General features: G+C 57.7%; 1 protein-coding gene across 3 annotated transcripts in view; it reads right to left on the reverse strand.

Annotated features, from left to right (window-relative positions):
• Positions 1 to 13125, reverse strand: part of SRC (SRC proto-oncogene, non-receptor tyrosine kinase) — a 50948-nt gene extending 37823 nt beyond the window's left edge. Inside the window, exon 1 of one of the 3 annotated variants that reach the window (XM_040447097.1) lies at positions 12819 to 13125. The gene's annotated coding sequence lies outside the window, so the exon portion shown is untranslated. The remainder of the gene's footprint in view (positions 1 to 12818) is intronic. The other 2 variants (XM_040447098.1, XM_040447099.1) reach the window with 2 other exon arrangements.
• Between the last annotated feature and the right edge of the window lie 1604 nt (positions 13126 to 14729).

Genomic DNA, 14729 nt, shown 5'->3' on the forward strand with positions numbered 1-14729 from the left:
ACCCCGACCACTGCTCTCTCCTGCCCCTGCCTGGCGTGTCCCTGTGGCAGAGCTTCTGACCCCCCTGACTTACACAGGGCCGTGTGCAAGTCTGAGACAACTCCAGGCCCCAAGCCGCACCCGGCACGGGCCCAGGCACAGAACAGGTAGCAGAGGATGTTTGCTGAGTGAGCAAGGAGTGAGGGAAGAGTGAGCCAGGGGCCATCCACAGGCCAAAGCAGCCACAACATGTCTGGTCCCATGTTCGTGGTGCAAACACGCTCGGGGCGGGCAGGCCTCAAACCGGCTCTGCCAGTGTGGCCAGGGAGGGGCAAGGCGCCGCAGGCTTGTACCGGCACCAGCAGAGAGAGGCAGGTGTGCTGCTGGGGACAGGACCTGCAGCCGGGTGAGGGCAAAGCCTAAGCGGACCACAGAGCCCACTAATCCCAGCCCCAGAGAGACAGAACTATTCCAGCCCCTGTAGCTCTGGGGTTTCTTCCTGGGCAGAAAGGGGACCCCTTTCTAGACCCCAGGCCCTGACCTGCCCTGTAGAGTGCAGGATCCCTTCCCGCTAGGATTTGTCTACACCTGTCCACAGCTTAGAAGCCCTAGAGGGAAGGAGAAGGCCCGGAAGCGGGAGGCGCGGGAGCAGGGCAAGGCGGCAGGCCACCTGGTGTAAAACCCTGCTCTGTCCCAAGTTGTTTCATGGCCAGTTTCCCGGTGTGGCAAGTGGTGTTGGGCATGGATCCCGGGGACTTTCAATCCCCTGGTGCTGAGTTATCTAGAAGACATCACTTGGCAACTCCCGCCCTGCCCCCAAAGCCCCGCTCTGTGGGTGGACGTAGCCAGAGGCCAGACTTACACACATGTCCTTACTCCCCACAGAAACAATAATAAAAATACCTACTGATTACTGAATGTGTATTGTATGCCAGGCATCAGGCTTGGCACTTGACATGCATTGTTTTATCTGGTCCTCCCAAAGCTGCTGTGAGGGCCAGCCCCCAACAGAGGAAACTGAGGTCCGGCTCACATGGCCAGTGAGAGTCTAGGTTCCTGACCCCACCCCTGACCCTGAGGTCACACTGAGCAGCCTCCATATCCCCAAGACAGTTCAGGGCAGAAAAAAAAAATCTCAGGTACACCCAGAAATCTTTAGCTGGAAGTGGTGGGGGGAGGCAAGGTCCATAGACCCCAAACCCACAGATCCCCTGAGTCCCGAGAGACCAAACCCCAACCCTGCCCTGCTGTGTAACCCAGGCTATGGAGGTCCCACTCTTGGCCTCGGTTTTCTCATCTGTAAAACGGGTAGGGTCCTGCCAGTTTCACCTAAGGCGTACAGTTGTTTAGAGCCACGGCAACTGGAGGGCTTAGTCCAGTCCTTAGGACAAGGTGAAGAAGCCACTGGGACGCCGTGCCTCCAGATGGGCTGGGCAGAGGGAACAAACATAAACCAGAAGCCACAGTGCTCTGTGGTGGGGACTCAGCCCCTCATCACCAGCAGCCCAAGAGAGGAAAGATGATTCCTCCCGCCCCCATGTAACTCAGTTCCAAGCCCTGTCAGTCCCACCTCCAAACACATCCTGAATCCAAACACACGGCCACCCCCTAGTTCAGGCCCAGCTTCCTCCTCCAAGCTGGCCACCTGGGGGCAGAGAGCCTTTCTGAAATGTCAGTCTGAACCGTCACTCCTACTTAACAGCCTTCACAGCCCCTAACCGACAAAGGACAAAGTCCTCACAGGGGCTTCCAAAACCCTAGAGAGGACTCTAGCAGTCCTACCCCTTTTCATTTATTCTGCCCTTCTCACTCGGTGTGCTGCTCCCCCTCACCCCAAGAACCCAGTAGGCGCCTGCCCTGGGCTTTGCACCTGCCGCCCCCTCTACCCAGAGCACACCACCCCTGGACAGCTACACCCCTCGCCCCTTCACTTCCTTCGGGCGCTTTACTCACACATCACCTGCTCAGGGGGCTTTTCCTAACCACCTGTTCAAATGGCAACACACCCAGACAACTCTGCTCTGTCTTTGAGTCTTGTTTCCAAAGCTGTACCTCCTCGCAGAAGGCCTCTCTGACCTCCCCCAGCTGGATGGAGTGAGGACCTTCAACTTCTCCTTCCTAGCGTGGACCGCAGCTCTGATGACATAGTGAGGGTACACATCTAACGAGGACAGGGGCCACTTCTGTCTCACTCACGGCTGAATATGCTGCAGTGGGTGTAACATTCAAGAGTTAACAGCTGGGATGCTTGGGCACCGTCCGGCCACTGGCCAAAAGCCTAGGGCCTAGCATGGAGTAGATGCCTGGTAATTACTGAATGGATGGATGGGTGGATGGAAGGATGGACGGATGGATGGATGGATGGGCGGACAGATGACAATGAACGGATAAGTGAACTGGGCCCACACAGTGGGCTTGGGACTTGCCAGGGATGCCCAGGGCCCTGAGAAGATGGCCCAGAGCAGGCACAGACCCGCCCAAGCTCACCAGCCAGGCTCTGGCCTGAGCAGCTGCAGCCAGCCCAGCCTCTCCTCCTGCACAACCCGACTTTCATTTCCCATCTTCTCTGTCTGAGGAAGCTCCTTCCCTCCGGGGAACTGAGTGAGGAGGAGGGGCAGGCGGTGGCCCTCCGGTCCGAAGAGGGGGGCTCCCGGGCTCCATCTGTCCTACCACAAAGGGGCTTTGTCCTCAGTGCCTGTGCTGAGCCTGGGGCAGACCAGAAGCCACCCCTCAGCCGCCCAGCAGGTCCCACCACCCCTGGTCAGCTGGGCCAATGGCTCCAAAGCCAGACCCCAGGGGCTGGGGTCCCTGAAACCTCATTAAGCCCTAAGAGGGAGGCTCTAGGGTGACCTCCGTGTTTGCAGATGAGGAAACTGAGGCTCCGAAGGGCAAAGATACTTGGCCAAGATCTCCCAGGCAGCAGAGAACAAAGCTGGGTTTCAAACCCACACCCATCTGGCACCAGAATCTTTAGTCATGGTTCTCAACTCACCTTGCCTGGAGCACAGACCCTCTGGGTTCAAGAGGGTGGGGGGGCCTTTCTGGAGGTACAAATGGGCACCCATGCCTAGCCCTGCACCCAAGTGGGGAGACCCTTACCCTGGCAAGGTTTACCCAACAAGGGAAGGAGGTCGGGCCCTGAACCCAGAGCCCTTGCCCCACACCCAGTCCATGCCCCAGGCACCTTGGGAATTGGCCAGCCAGTCCCCAACACGTCTCCACCACTTCCTGCCAGGCAGGCTTCTGCAGGGAAAGGATGTATGAGGAGGCAGAGAGGGGACAGAGGCCCCCACCCCCTCCTCACTGCTCCCCCATCAATCCCGTTTGTCTGGCTAGCACCCACCTTCTCTCCAGGGCCACTTCACCAAAGCCACGATGCCAACAGAACGCCCACAGGACAAGTCAGTCCTGCCCAGGAGTCTCTCCTCATGCCTGAGGACAGCATGTAGACCCCCGAGCAGGCCCTCGGGCTCTCCACTGACGGCCACCAGCCGCCTCTCAAGTCAATACCACTGCTCAGGGCTCCGACAAGAGGAGCTGCTCACATCACACCTTCAGGCCCTGTTCAAGCTATCAGTACTACTTCCTCCAGGAAGTCCTTCCTGGCCTGCTCCCTCCAAGGCCCCAACTGGCTCCCACCTTCTGCCCCAGATAGGGGTTCTTGATCCCTGTCTGAAACCCCAGCCCCCATGAGCTACCTTCACTCGGCAACAGTAACGGAGCACTGGAGCCCAAGTCTGACCCTTCTCTTTGTCTTCCCTTCACACCTTCAGCTGGAGACCTCAGCAAAGCCTGGCAAGGGTTTGAGGGCTTGCCTGGTCAACCTTCCAACTGCCTTGTACATGACCTATGCCTGCACACGCCAGGCGAGTTCCCACCACCAGAGCTTCGCCCATGCCCTCCCTCACCATTCTTTTTTCCCTCCTGAGCTCCTGCTCACCCTTTAAGACTCAGACCAGGTATCACCTCCTCTAGGAAGCCCTTCTGGCCTTGTCACGGGCTGCCACAGTCCATATGTGCCTACCCTGTGGTAGGACAATGATCAATGTCTGTGTCCAGCTCCACCAGAGCGTTGGCTGCTCCCAGAGCACATCCCTTGGGGTTTCCAGCACCCAGCACAAGCCCTGACACCAGCCGCAGGTAATCAAGAGTCCAGCTGCTAACTCCCTGCCCAGAGAATCCAGGGACAGAGGCCAGGAACAACCCCCAAAGGCAATAATGAGTCCTGTTTTGCCCACGCTGCCCACAGATCTAAGGTATGGGCGGAGCGGGGGAGGGGGGCGGGGGTGCTTTCTGCAAATGGCCAACTGGTAACCAAACCCACGTCGTTTCTAAAACTAGGGCACAGGAGAGAAACGGGAACAGCAGAATTGTCCCCAAATAGAACGGTGGCTCATCTGGTTCCAGGGCCTTCGGGAACACCTGGCAGGGATGGGGGTGGGGATCACAGGTGGCTGCTCCCAAGCCTCCAAAGGCCACGCTACAGTTTGGAGGGCAGGAAGGTCAACATCACCGCAGTCACTGCTGACACCCGGCCTACTTGCCTCAGGTCAGTCCAAAGCCTGGAAGTTGGTGTTCCTCTCCCACTTACCCCCACCTAACTACCGGGTGCTCCCTAAACTGTCCTACCTCTGAGACTTTGCTCACATGGGTCCTCTGCCTGGAATGCTGTGCCTCCTTCCTGCCAGTCAGAAACCTGCCCATCCTTGTAACCATAACCACTAGCTGGGTACTTCCTATAAGCCTGGCGCAGGCGGGCATTTGGGGGGAAATGAGTTTATCCAGTCCTCCCAACTGCCCAGCGAAGAAAAGACCCCCGCCCCCATCTCATAGATAAGGAAATTGGGGCTCAGTAAGAGAAGCCAGTTGCCCAGGGCACGCAGCACAGGAGGCAGATGGAACAGGTGATGTGGAGGGACCTGGGTGTCAGCAGCCACGGGGCACCCAGAAGGTCTGGCTGGGCCCGGTTCAGCCTTCTAGACGGGCCGAAGCTTGAGAACTTGGCAAAACTCAGGGACAAAATGCACAGGGCACAGCCCCGCCAGCCCAGATAGAAGAGGAGCCCCTCTCCCCTCTCCCTAGGGTGGCTACTGATGGATACTTTGATGCAATAGAACTATCTCCCCACAACATGCACAAACCCACCGCACAGATGAGAAAACTGAATCCCAGAAGGAAACAGTTGCCCCGTCTGGAAAGTGGGATGTGCCCCAGGAGCTTTCTAGCTGTGACATCCCCCTGTGGCCTGGTGGATGTTACTTCCCTCCTCCGAGTCTCGGTCTTCCTATCTGGAGAATGGGATTGTCAATCCTTTCCTCTTCAAGTTGATCCGAATTATAACAAAATAGCGGCTAACATTTACTGAGGGTGTGCTATGTGCCGGCTTTGCCGAGGACATCAGGCACCTCACTTGATCCCTAGACCAAGCCCGTAACGCGGATACTGTCATTAGGCCCATTTTTTCAGGTAGGGAAGCTGAAGCACAGAGAGGTGAACTGACTCACCAAAGTCACAGAGCTTGTGGGTGACAGCAGTTGGAGGTGCAGAAGCCCTGGGGTTGGAGGCAGGCGGCTCCCCAGAGAAGTCTCCTGGCCTCTCTGTCCTGAGAGGAATGCCTAGCAGGGGCTGAGGGAGGGTCAGGGGTCAGACAGGAGGCAAAGAAGGGCCCAGCCTGGATGAGGCAGGGTAGACCCATGGTGTTCATGGGGCCCTGAGTCCAAATCCATGTACTGCGTGACCTTGGGCAAGCCTCTGCTTGTCTGAGACTCGGTTTCCTCTCTGGTGAAACAGGGCCAGAACTGATGCCTTGCAAGACACTGTGAGGACTAGGTATGAGGACGAGGACAAGCACTCGCAACCGAACACGGGCTCAAGCATGTGCTGAGGGAGCCGATGACTTTTGAAGGAACCCCAGGGGCTGGTCACTTTTCCCTCAGGATCACGGTTACATCTGATTCTCCACTCAGAGGCTGTGGGAACGTGGGCACAATCCACCCCTTCTCAGCTCTGCCAGCCTTCCAGGCCACGTGACCTTAGACAAGTCACTTCGCCTCTCTGAACCTCCAAATCCTTTCTTGGGGCTCTGAGAGAGGGGTTCTGGCCTCAGGAGATTGGGGGTTCTTGGCAGTGGGGGCGGGGTTCAGTCCCGTCAGCTCAAGCAGAGAGAGCAGCTGGGGTGAGCCTGAGCTTGAGGCCTCAGTTTCCCCATCTGCCTAGCCGTGCTGGGGGATACTCAAAGGTGACTGTGGAAAGTGCTTTGTAAACTGTAAAGTGCGGCACCCTTGGGGTGATGATTATCGCCTTACTGCCTGAGAGGCAAAAAGAATCCTATGACTTGCTATCTAAGGCAGAATGTGTCAGAGCCATGAGGGAGGGCAGAGAGTGGCAGCGGGGTGCAGAGGAGGGAAGAACGGAGTCGGGTGGGGGGACAGAGGGTGGTCACTAAGAACTTTCTGGAGGCAGAGGCATCTTAGCCGCCTCGGCAAGTTTCGAGACGGCAGACCACTGAGCAGCGGGCCCACAGAGGCAAGGCACGGAGGCTGGACAGCTCGGGCACACAGGAAGACAGCCAACGGTTCAGAAAGACTAAGGGGTCACCCGAGTGAAAGGAAAATGTAGGAGTGACCGGGGTGGGGCTGGGAAGAGCTCACCTCCAGGAGCCCTTGCTGTGGAGCCCGGGCCCACCTGGCCTCTCTCTGAGCCACAGCTCCTTCCCCACAGAAAGCACTGGGCAATAACAGCTCCTGCCTCTCAGGCCAAGCAGACAAAGGGGCAAAGCACCCACGGCTCCATCAATGGTCACCTTCACAGAGAGAGACCCATTCAGTGAGGAGGCCTTCAATGCCAGGGATTAGGACACTGGGAGGCCTTGACAGGTCACAGATGGGCAAGTCACAGGTCAGCTGAGGCAGGAGCCGGGCTCAGGGAGGCCAGATGGCGCTGGTGGTTTCCAGTCTACCCAGTCACAAAACTTATCTGTTTCTGGTTAACCATCCCCTCAGCCACGTCCCGTGGGACAAGGCTGCCACAGATACAGGTGCCCAGACTCAGCCCCAGGGATTCCCTGATCAATTGGCCCGCAATTCCCGTCCCGAATTCCCACCTCGTCAGGGGATTACCTTCCTAATCACCGAAATATTAAGCACTTACTGTATGCAGGCTCTGTGCCAGAGCAGACACACATTAGCTCATCTGATCCTCACACCCCCTTATCAGAGCTGGCACCGGCCCTGTCGTCCCGTTTCAAAGACAGGGAAACTAGGGCTCCAAGCGATTGCTGTCCCACAATCCCACACAGCAAACGGCAGAATCAAGATTCGAACCCAGAACCCAGTGGCTCCGAGAGCCTTGCTACTTCTACTCCCTCTATGCCATGAGCATCCATTGAGCACCCATGAGATGCCAGTCCGGGCAGCTGGGGGCCCCCTGCAAGATCCGATACTCCAGATCTGAGTAGAGATCCATCAGCCAAACCAGAAGCCCCGAAAGTCAGGATCGCCTGCCCCCAGCAACATACCAACCCTAAACCTTGGGAGAGATTTCAGGAGAGCTGGGTGCACACTCCGTGGGAATCAGATGCTACAAGTCACCCAGCCGCCAGAAGCCTGGGCTCACGCTTTACCGTGCTGGGCGACCGTGGCCTCAGCCCTTGGCCCCTCTGAGCCTCAGTTTGCTTTTCTGTGTAACAGGAACAAAAGTTCTGTCCACGCCAGGCTGGGGCAAAGGATAGAATGGGCCACCTTGCTATGACCTGGCTGGAGAGGGCACAACATGAGGACATCCACATCAGATACACTGAAAGACGGGGCAGCAAATCCGGGCAGGCCAGGAGAAGGCAATCAGGTCTGCCGAGGCCTAGTTTTCTGACACCATCCGAACTTGACTTCCACTCCTAGCACCAGGAGTCCATCTCTGTTGGCCTCGCAGCCCAGTGGGTCTGAGGACTCGCAGGACTCCTTCCCGCAGTCTCAAACAGCCTACATGCATGCTAAGAAGACTCAGTCATGCCTGCCCTGGAGAACTCCCTGGCCAGGATCCCCATCACAGAGCCTCAGCGAGGGAAAAGTTCTCACTGCACAGAGGAGGAAACTGAGGACCGGGGCAGGAGGGAACTTGGCCAAGATCATCTGCTTCTCCTCTCCTTTAGCTCCTCATTTTATTCTGGAACTCCTCTGGTTAGTCTACGGGGAGGAGAGGAACTGAGGCCCAGGTTAGAGAGGAGTCACTTGTTCAAAGTCCTATAGCAAGGAGGGGGAGAAATGGGGGGTTTTGCTTCCAGCTCTGGGATCCTCCCCAGTCATCTGTCCCTGGACTCCTCCCCACCCAGGCTGTCCTGTGGGAAGGGGCAGGCTGGCTGAGTCGGGAGAGCCCTGGATCAAAAGGCAAGAGATGTGCATTTTTCTCCCAGCTTGGATAATATGTCCTGGGTCTTTCTGGCCTCAATTCCCCCATCTGTGAAAAGAGAAGGTCAGAACAGATCAGGAATGACAAACTCATGGCACACGTACAACATGCTCTACTCCTCTGCCAATGGCAGACATTACTAATCTCCCCCAGCACTCATTCCCATGAAGCCAAGACTTGGCCTCAGAATGCTTCTCAGCACAGCAGTGCAGGCCTGGGCCATCCTAAGGGTGGGTAACATCTGAGCCCCCACAAGGGAGGGCAAGGGAGAAAGACGTCACAGTCACTGAACATCCAGCAGATTCAAGTCACTGGGAGAAATTAGTGGATTTCATTTTCACAAGGGAGGTGTGCGAGGCTGATGCTCAGAGAGGCTAAGCGCCTTGCCTTTGGACACACAGTGGGAACGGGGCCTTGAACACAAGGAAGCATGTACTGGGCCTACCTTTCCAGAACTGTGATGCAGAGCCAATGGCCAGGTAAAGGCAGGTACAATCTCATCCCAATCTCCCTTTGGCCTTACTAAGTGTAAGCCCCATGCCCATTTCACAGCTTCAGAAACTGATTCGCAGGGAGGGGTTGTTAGCTGCCAGACGAGGAAGGACTTGAGTAGCGTCTGGTTCTCCCCCGTCTCTATTTATCTAGTTAATGTGTGCTGAATGCTTTATTTTGGTCCTTGTGGGACATCCTAGGAGCCATGACTCATACTATGCCACTTCACCGATGAGGAAACTGAGGTGTCCCAAAGGAAGTACCCCTCCCCCCCACCAAGTGGCTTGAGTGGAAACCAGAGTGGTTTACCGTGGAGATAAGGCGGTAGTGGAGGGGAAGTAAAGGGCTGTAGAGACCCAAGGGAGATAGAGGTGTGGGGGCCACACGACCTGGGCAGGAAGTGGCTTCTCCCCTCTGGGCCTTGGTATTTACATCTGGAAAATGGACCAATCTCAGGTAAGGCAGGCTTTCTCAAAGTGGGGCCGAGCTAGACCCAATAAATGCTCTCCCCAGTTCAGCCTCCTCACACAGCAAGGGCAGAGCAGGACTCAAATCACCCAGCACATGGGTGGCCTTGTCTGTGAATACCCCTTCCTAGGCCATGCCTGCCCAGACCAGCCCCTTCAGACTCTGTGAGCTCATCCACTAAGGCCTTCATGACACAGCGGGTATGGCCCGACCCACTGGGCCCACCGACCCACCCAGTGTAACGTCACCCAAGGCAGGTCCCCTTTCCTACGTACCTACTGGCACCAGGCACTGGGGCCATATAGCCCTCCTTTAATTGTCACCTGATAGGGAGATATTTATTGTCCCCATTTTCGAGACAAAGAAAGCATAACTCTCGGAAAGATACAGTAAATGACCCAAAGATGCACAACGAGTGGAGACAGAACATGAACGCAGACCTGACTCCTGAGCCCTTATCATACCTTTGGTCTCCAGCTGACCCCTGCCTGCTCCCTGCCCCACTCCCAGCCTCCAGCCACCCTCTCTTGTCTTCCTACCAGTGAACTCCTACTCCACTCTCAAAGCCCAGCCTCAAATGCCTCCTCCTCCTGACTCCTGATCTAGGCCCTCACAGAATACTTGGAGTCCAGCCCCACAGATCTATTTCTACCAGATGCCTTGGCCAGCTCTGTACCCCTGGCCTCCAACATGGGTCTGTTCACACAGGGGACACGAATTAGCCCCTTGTGTGAGGATGAAGGTCAAACTCCTCCCCAAAGCCTACACAGCCCCATATGGTCCAGCCCTGCTGATAACACCCACCCCCATTTCACCTCTCACCCACTCTCCTTAACTCTCTGTGCTCCAGACTCACAGGTTTTCCCACTGTTTCTCCATAACAACACACACTCCCCCACCTCAGGGCCTTTGCACATGCAGTTCCCTCTGCCTGGCAAGCCCTTCTCCTAGCTCCATGCCTGGCCAACTCCTACATGTTTCCTTCAAGATTCCTCTGCACCCCACGCCTCTCTCTCTCTCTCTGGGCCCTTATCACATTTGTGATTATATATTAATTATTTGGCAACTTGTTTGATACTTGGCTCACTCTCTAGACTCAAATATCTGGGAGACCAGGGACCCGTTTGCAATTCTGCAGCAAGGACTTACCCCGGATGACTACTCTCCACAACCCCAGGGGCCCTGGGAAGTGTCTGAACAGAAGGGGAAAAAGGGCGCTATCTCTCCTTAACTTGGAGCAAACTGTTGCTCTCCCTCAGCACCACCTCCTGGACGCCTCCTCGTGCCTCCTACAACTCTCACTACTAATCCCATCACCACACCGCTCAGCCTGAGTTTGAAACTCCTGGTTATTAGCAGATGCTCATACAGGGTCATGGATGTTTGCATCGAGGCAGGTTTGAGAAAATGAGGTCATTTGAGGACCAGGGGGCTGGGGTGGGGGGGCATTGTCAGCAGGTCACTGAGCCATCCCCTCCCTGGCTCCTGGGGCTTGGCAGAGACAGACATCCCCCCACCCCTCCCAGGTCACAACCAGGGAAGAAGCAAAAGAAGGCACTGCGCGTGAGCTAGGGAGAGTTCATGCTCCAGGAAGAGGTGGGCAGTGGAGGACAGAGCCAGGGAGCCTTCCTGGGAGAGGCGGGCCTGAAGCTAAACCTTCAAGAGCAAGAACAGATAAGCAGCTCATGGAGGAGAGGACAGTCCTGGCAGGGACACCTTCAGGAGGAAAAGCCCAGGGGCCACACAGGAGGGCCTAGGCAGGCAGTCAGCTGAGAGAGGTGACACACTGCAAGTCACTTCCCTGGGTGGAAAGACCACATCACCAAAAGGACCTCGTGGCTTCCACACAGTCACTCATCAGTACAGTCTTTTCCGACACTGTTGTGTGCCTGGTCCCGTACTGGCAAACCCCTGCGCCCCCAACAACGGAGGGGTGCAAGGGCGGCCAGGCTGGGGTCTCTGAAGTGTAGACCCAGCTTCAAGATGTGTGGGCTTGGCCAACTCACTTCCCCTCTCCAAGCCTCAGTTTCTCCATTGGGCCGATTTTATACTCAACAAAACTGAGGCCTGAGGAGGCAGTGAGTTGCTTAGGGTCACACAGCTGCCGGATGGCAGGACTGTACGGGACGTGTTTCTTTCTCCAGGGGTTATGAAGTGGCTTTTCGGACACCAATCCATCCTCTTCTGGAGACGAGCCCCACTAGGGCCAGCGCCCTCGGCCCCCACCCATTTTAGGCGATTCATCCAGCGAAGCGCTCATTTAGGGAGCACCAACTACACACCAGGCTCCTGCATGGTGAAGTACGTACACGCTGCCCCCCTTCCATGCGGGGACCCAGAGGGGCAGTCCCTTGGCCCGGGTCACCCAGTGAGCCAAGAAGCCTTGGTGTCTCGTCTGCCTAGCCAGGAGGCTGAGGCTGACAAAAGGGTCAGTGACAGGACCAGCCTGGCCTATTCTCGAAACCAAGCCCGATCTCAGCGGCACTGTGGCTGGGCCTGGACTCACCCCAGGTGACCGAGGGACCACTGCCCCAGTTGTAGAGGTCCTGAAGCTCAGGAAGCCTCATCTGAGGTCACGCACTTGCTCTGCCCACTGTGCCATCAGCCTAAAGGCCCCAGAGGCGGAACTGATACCCCACAGGTGAGCTTCTTCTGTTCACCCCCAACCCTCCAGCAGCCCAGTAGTCCCAGCCAGACCCACCTGCCACTGATCAGGACCCCCAGATCAGAGAAGGTAAGCCATTGTTTGACCACACAGAGCAGGGCAAGTGGTGGCCCCTTTGGGGACTCAAACCCACCCCTAACCGAAGCCCAGGCAGGCAGATGGACCGGGCCTGGTGGAGAAAACCCAAAACTTTTGCCAACTTCTGAGCAGGCAGGCGGCTGGGTCTGCCAGGGGCGAGGCTGGGGGGCTGGGGGTAGCGAGGACCAACAGCGTGGCCCAGTCCCTTCCAGGCCGGCGGCACCAGGCCCAACCCAAAGCCCCAGGAGTATAGGGAAGTCCTGGTGCCCGGGCCGGAGCCCCTGGCTTGGCGCCCCCAGGCCCACCCTGCCCGCCCCCTCTCCACCTCCCATCCCCGGCCGGGGGCGCCAGGCCCCGCAGCCGCGGCCAGAGGCGGCGCCGACAGGCTCAGATTTCAGATTTGGCCTAGACCCGGCCGGGGGGCTCCGGCCGGCTCCCGCTCTCAGGGGGCTCGTAGGGGAAGGGTGAGTCGGCGGTGGTCCCCGCGCGGACAGGACCCCTGAGCCCCCCGCCCAGCCCCCTCCCCCGCGGCATCACAACAAAAGGCCGCGCCGGGCAGGTCCCCGCGCGCCCGCCCAGCGTTCCGGGATCGCGGCTCGGACCCGGGGGCGGAGGCTGGAGGGGTGGACAGGAGCCCCCGCGGCTCCGCGACCCAACGCCACGGTGGTCCCGCGCGGGGGTTCCCCCATGCCGGCCGGGACTGGGGGCCAGCGGACGGGCGGGGGGCGCTCACCTGGGCCGGTCGGCAGGCGGGCGCACCGGCAGACAGACGCACGGGAGGGCGGACCGCCGGACGTCCAGGGGGTCGGGCAGACGGCGGCCTTGGCCGCTCCGGCTCCCAGGCCGGAATGGATTCCGGGCCGGGAGAGACAGATCGAGAGAGAAAGGGAGGAGGAGAGGAGGAGGCGGCGGCCCGGGGAGGGGAAGAGGAGGGAGGGAGCGCGCGAGCAGGGAGGAGGGGCCCGGCAGGCCGCCGGGAGGAGGAGGAACGAGGAAGCGTGCGGGGACCGATTCCCCGCCGGTGACCTAGGAGAGACCCACACGCGGGTCCCCCACCCACTGGAGCCAGGGGTCCGGGAGGGGCAGGGCAGGGGGCGGAGGCACAGAAACCCTGCCCCCACCCCGCCGGGTGAGAGCGCCCCGCCCTGTGAGACCCCAAAATGCCCTCCCCAACTGCCCCCAGTCGACCCACCCTATTTACCCCAAATCCACCTCTTTTCGCAATTACGGGTAATGATAATCATCATGTTAGCACTGATGGAGCCCTCACTCCTGGCCAGGCACCATGCTAATGGCCAGGTCGACTTTAGGCTCTATTCCTAACAACACCTAGGCTGGGCGGGCTGATGATTATCCCCATTTTACAGATGAAGAAACTGAGTCACAGAGAAAGAAGTCACCTGACAAGAACCAGGCCTTGGACCCTGGCCTTGACCTGTGTTTCCCAAAGTAGGGACTGGGGCTGGAGGCACCGTGTGGGGAAGAGCAACATTTATTTTAATAGATGTGTGTTCATTTTAATGTGCATTGAAAAACCAAACAAAACAGTAACTAAGGCAGCTCATCAGAAGTCACTGAGTTCTGGATCTTCCTGCTTATGAGGGGGCTGAAGCTGGTGTTTAGTGGCAATCACACTTCCAAGTAAATAAAGAGGCAAATTATATCTGGACGCATGGGGCAAGGAGCTTAGCAGAAAAAGGAGACAATAAGGAAATGCTGCCTCAGGCCACAGAGGCTCCCCCAACCACTGTGCCAACCACTTTACCCCCACCGCCTCCTGGCCCAGGCTCCAGAACTGCCCTATTAGGGGTGGGCACCCCACCCTTGGCTCTTCGCTTGCCCTCCTGGAATCATGGCCTAGGGAAGGGTGGGCCTGAATCCAGTTTTAAATACCACCACCTGCTTCCTCTCTCCTCTGAAAGTTCTCCCATTTCACAGACGGGAAACTAAGGCCCAGCCAGGTCAAATAGCACCAGGCCTAGGCTTCTCCTAAGAGGAGCTGGGAGGGAAAGCCTAGAATACGGGAGGCAAAGGCCTCAGAGTACAATAGAGCCTCTAAGAGATCAGGAATGAGCAAGGCCTAGAGCCAGACTGATTTGGGTTCAAATCTAGACTAGTTGCCCACCTGCTGCACCTGGTACAAATCCACCAGCTTCCCCAGCCCAGTCCCCTCACCTGTAAAACAGAAGTGAACATGGTCACAGAGGACTCCTGAGAAGGTGAGAAGGGACAAGTGTGAGGGTGGCTGCACTTGTTCTCAGCTAATGGTAGCTCTTATGGTCGGTAAACTGAGGCCAGAGAGGGAAGTGGCTGCCCGAAGTCCCACAGTAGGCCAGCAGCAGAGCCAGCACCAGAAGCCAGCCCGGGCTGGTAAAATGGCTTGCACTTGTTTGCAGGGCTGGCTTAAAGATTAACCGCAATTTCCTGGGATTCTGGGCGGGCCCCTTGCTGGAGGAGCAAGTTTCTCAGCCCTTATTCACTCCTGAAGGCCTCTCCGGGCCACACTGGGCCAGGGACAGGATATTCATCCAGTGGGTGCTGGAACCAACTCTTGGCACCCCTTGCAGGAGCTAAATGGGCTCATCTCTTTCCAACAGTTCAACGATGTCACCTTGGTAGCCTGATATTAGCCACGGTCGGTGGG

Source organism: Herpailurus yagouaroundi, unplaced genomic scaffold (assembly GCF_014898765.1).
Source record: "Herpailurus yagouaroundi ecotype Mexico unplaced genomic scaffold, PumYag 196, whole genome shotgun sequence".
Taxonomy (NCBI): Eukaryota; Metazoa; Chordata; class Mammalia; order Carnivora; family Felidae; genus Herpailurus; species Herpailurus yagouaroundi.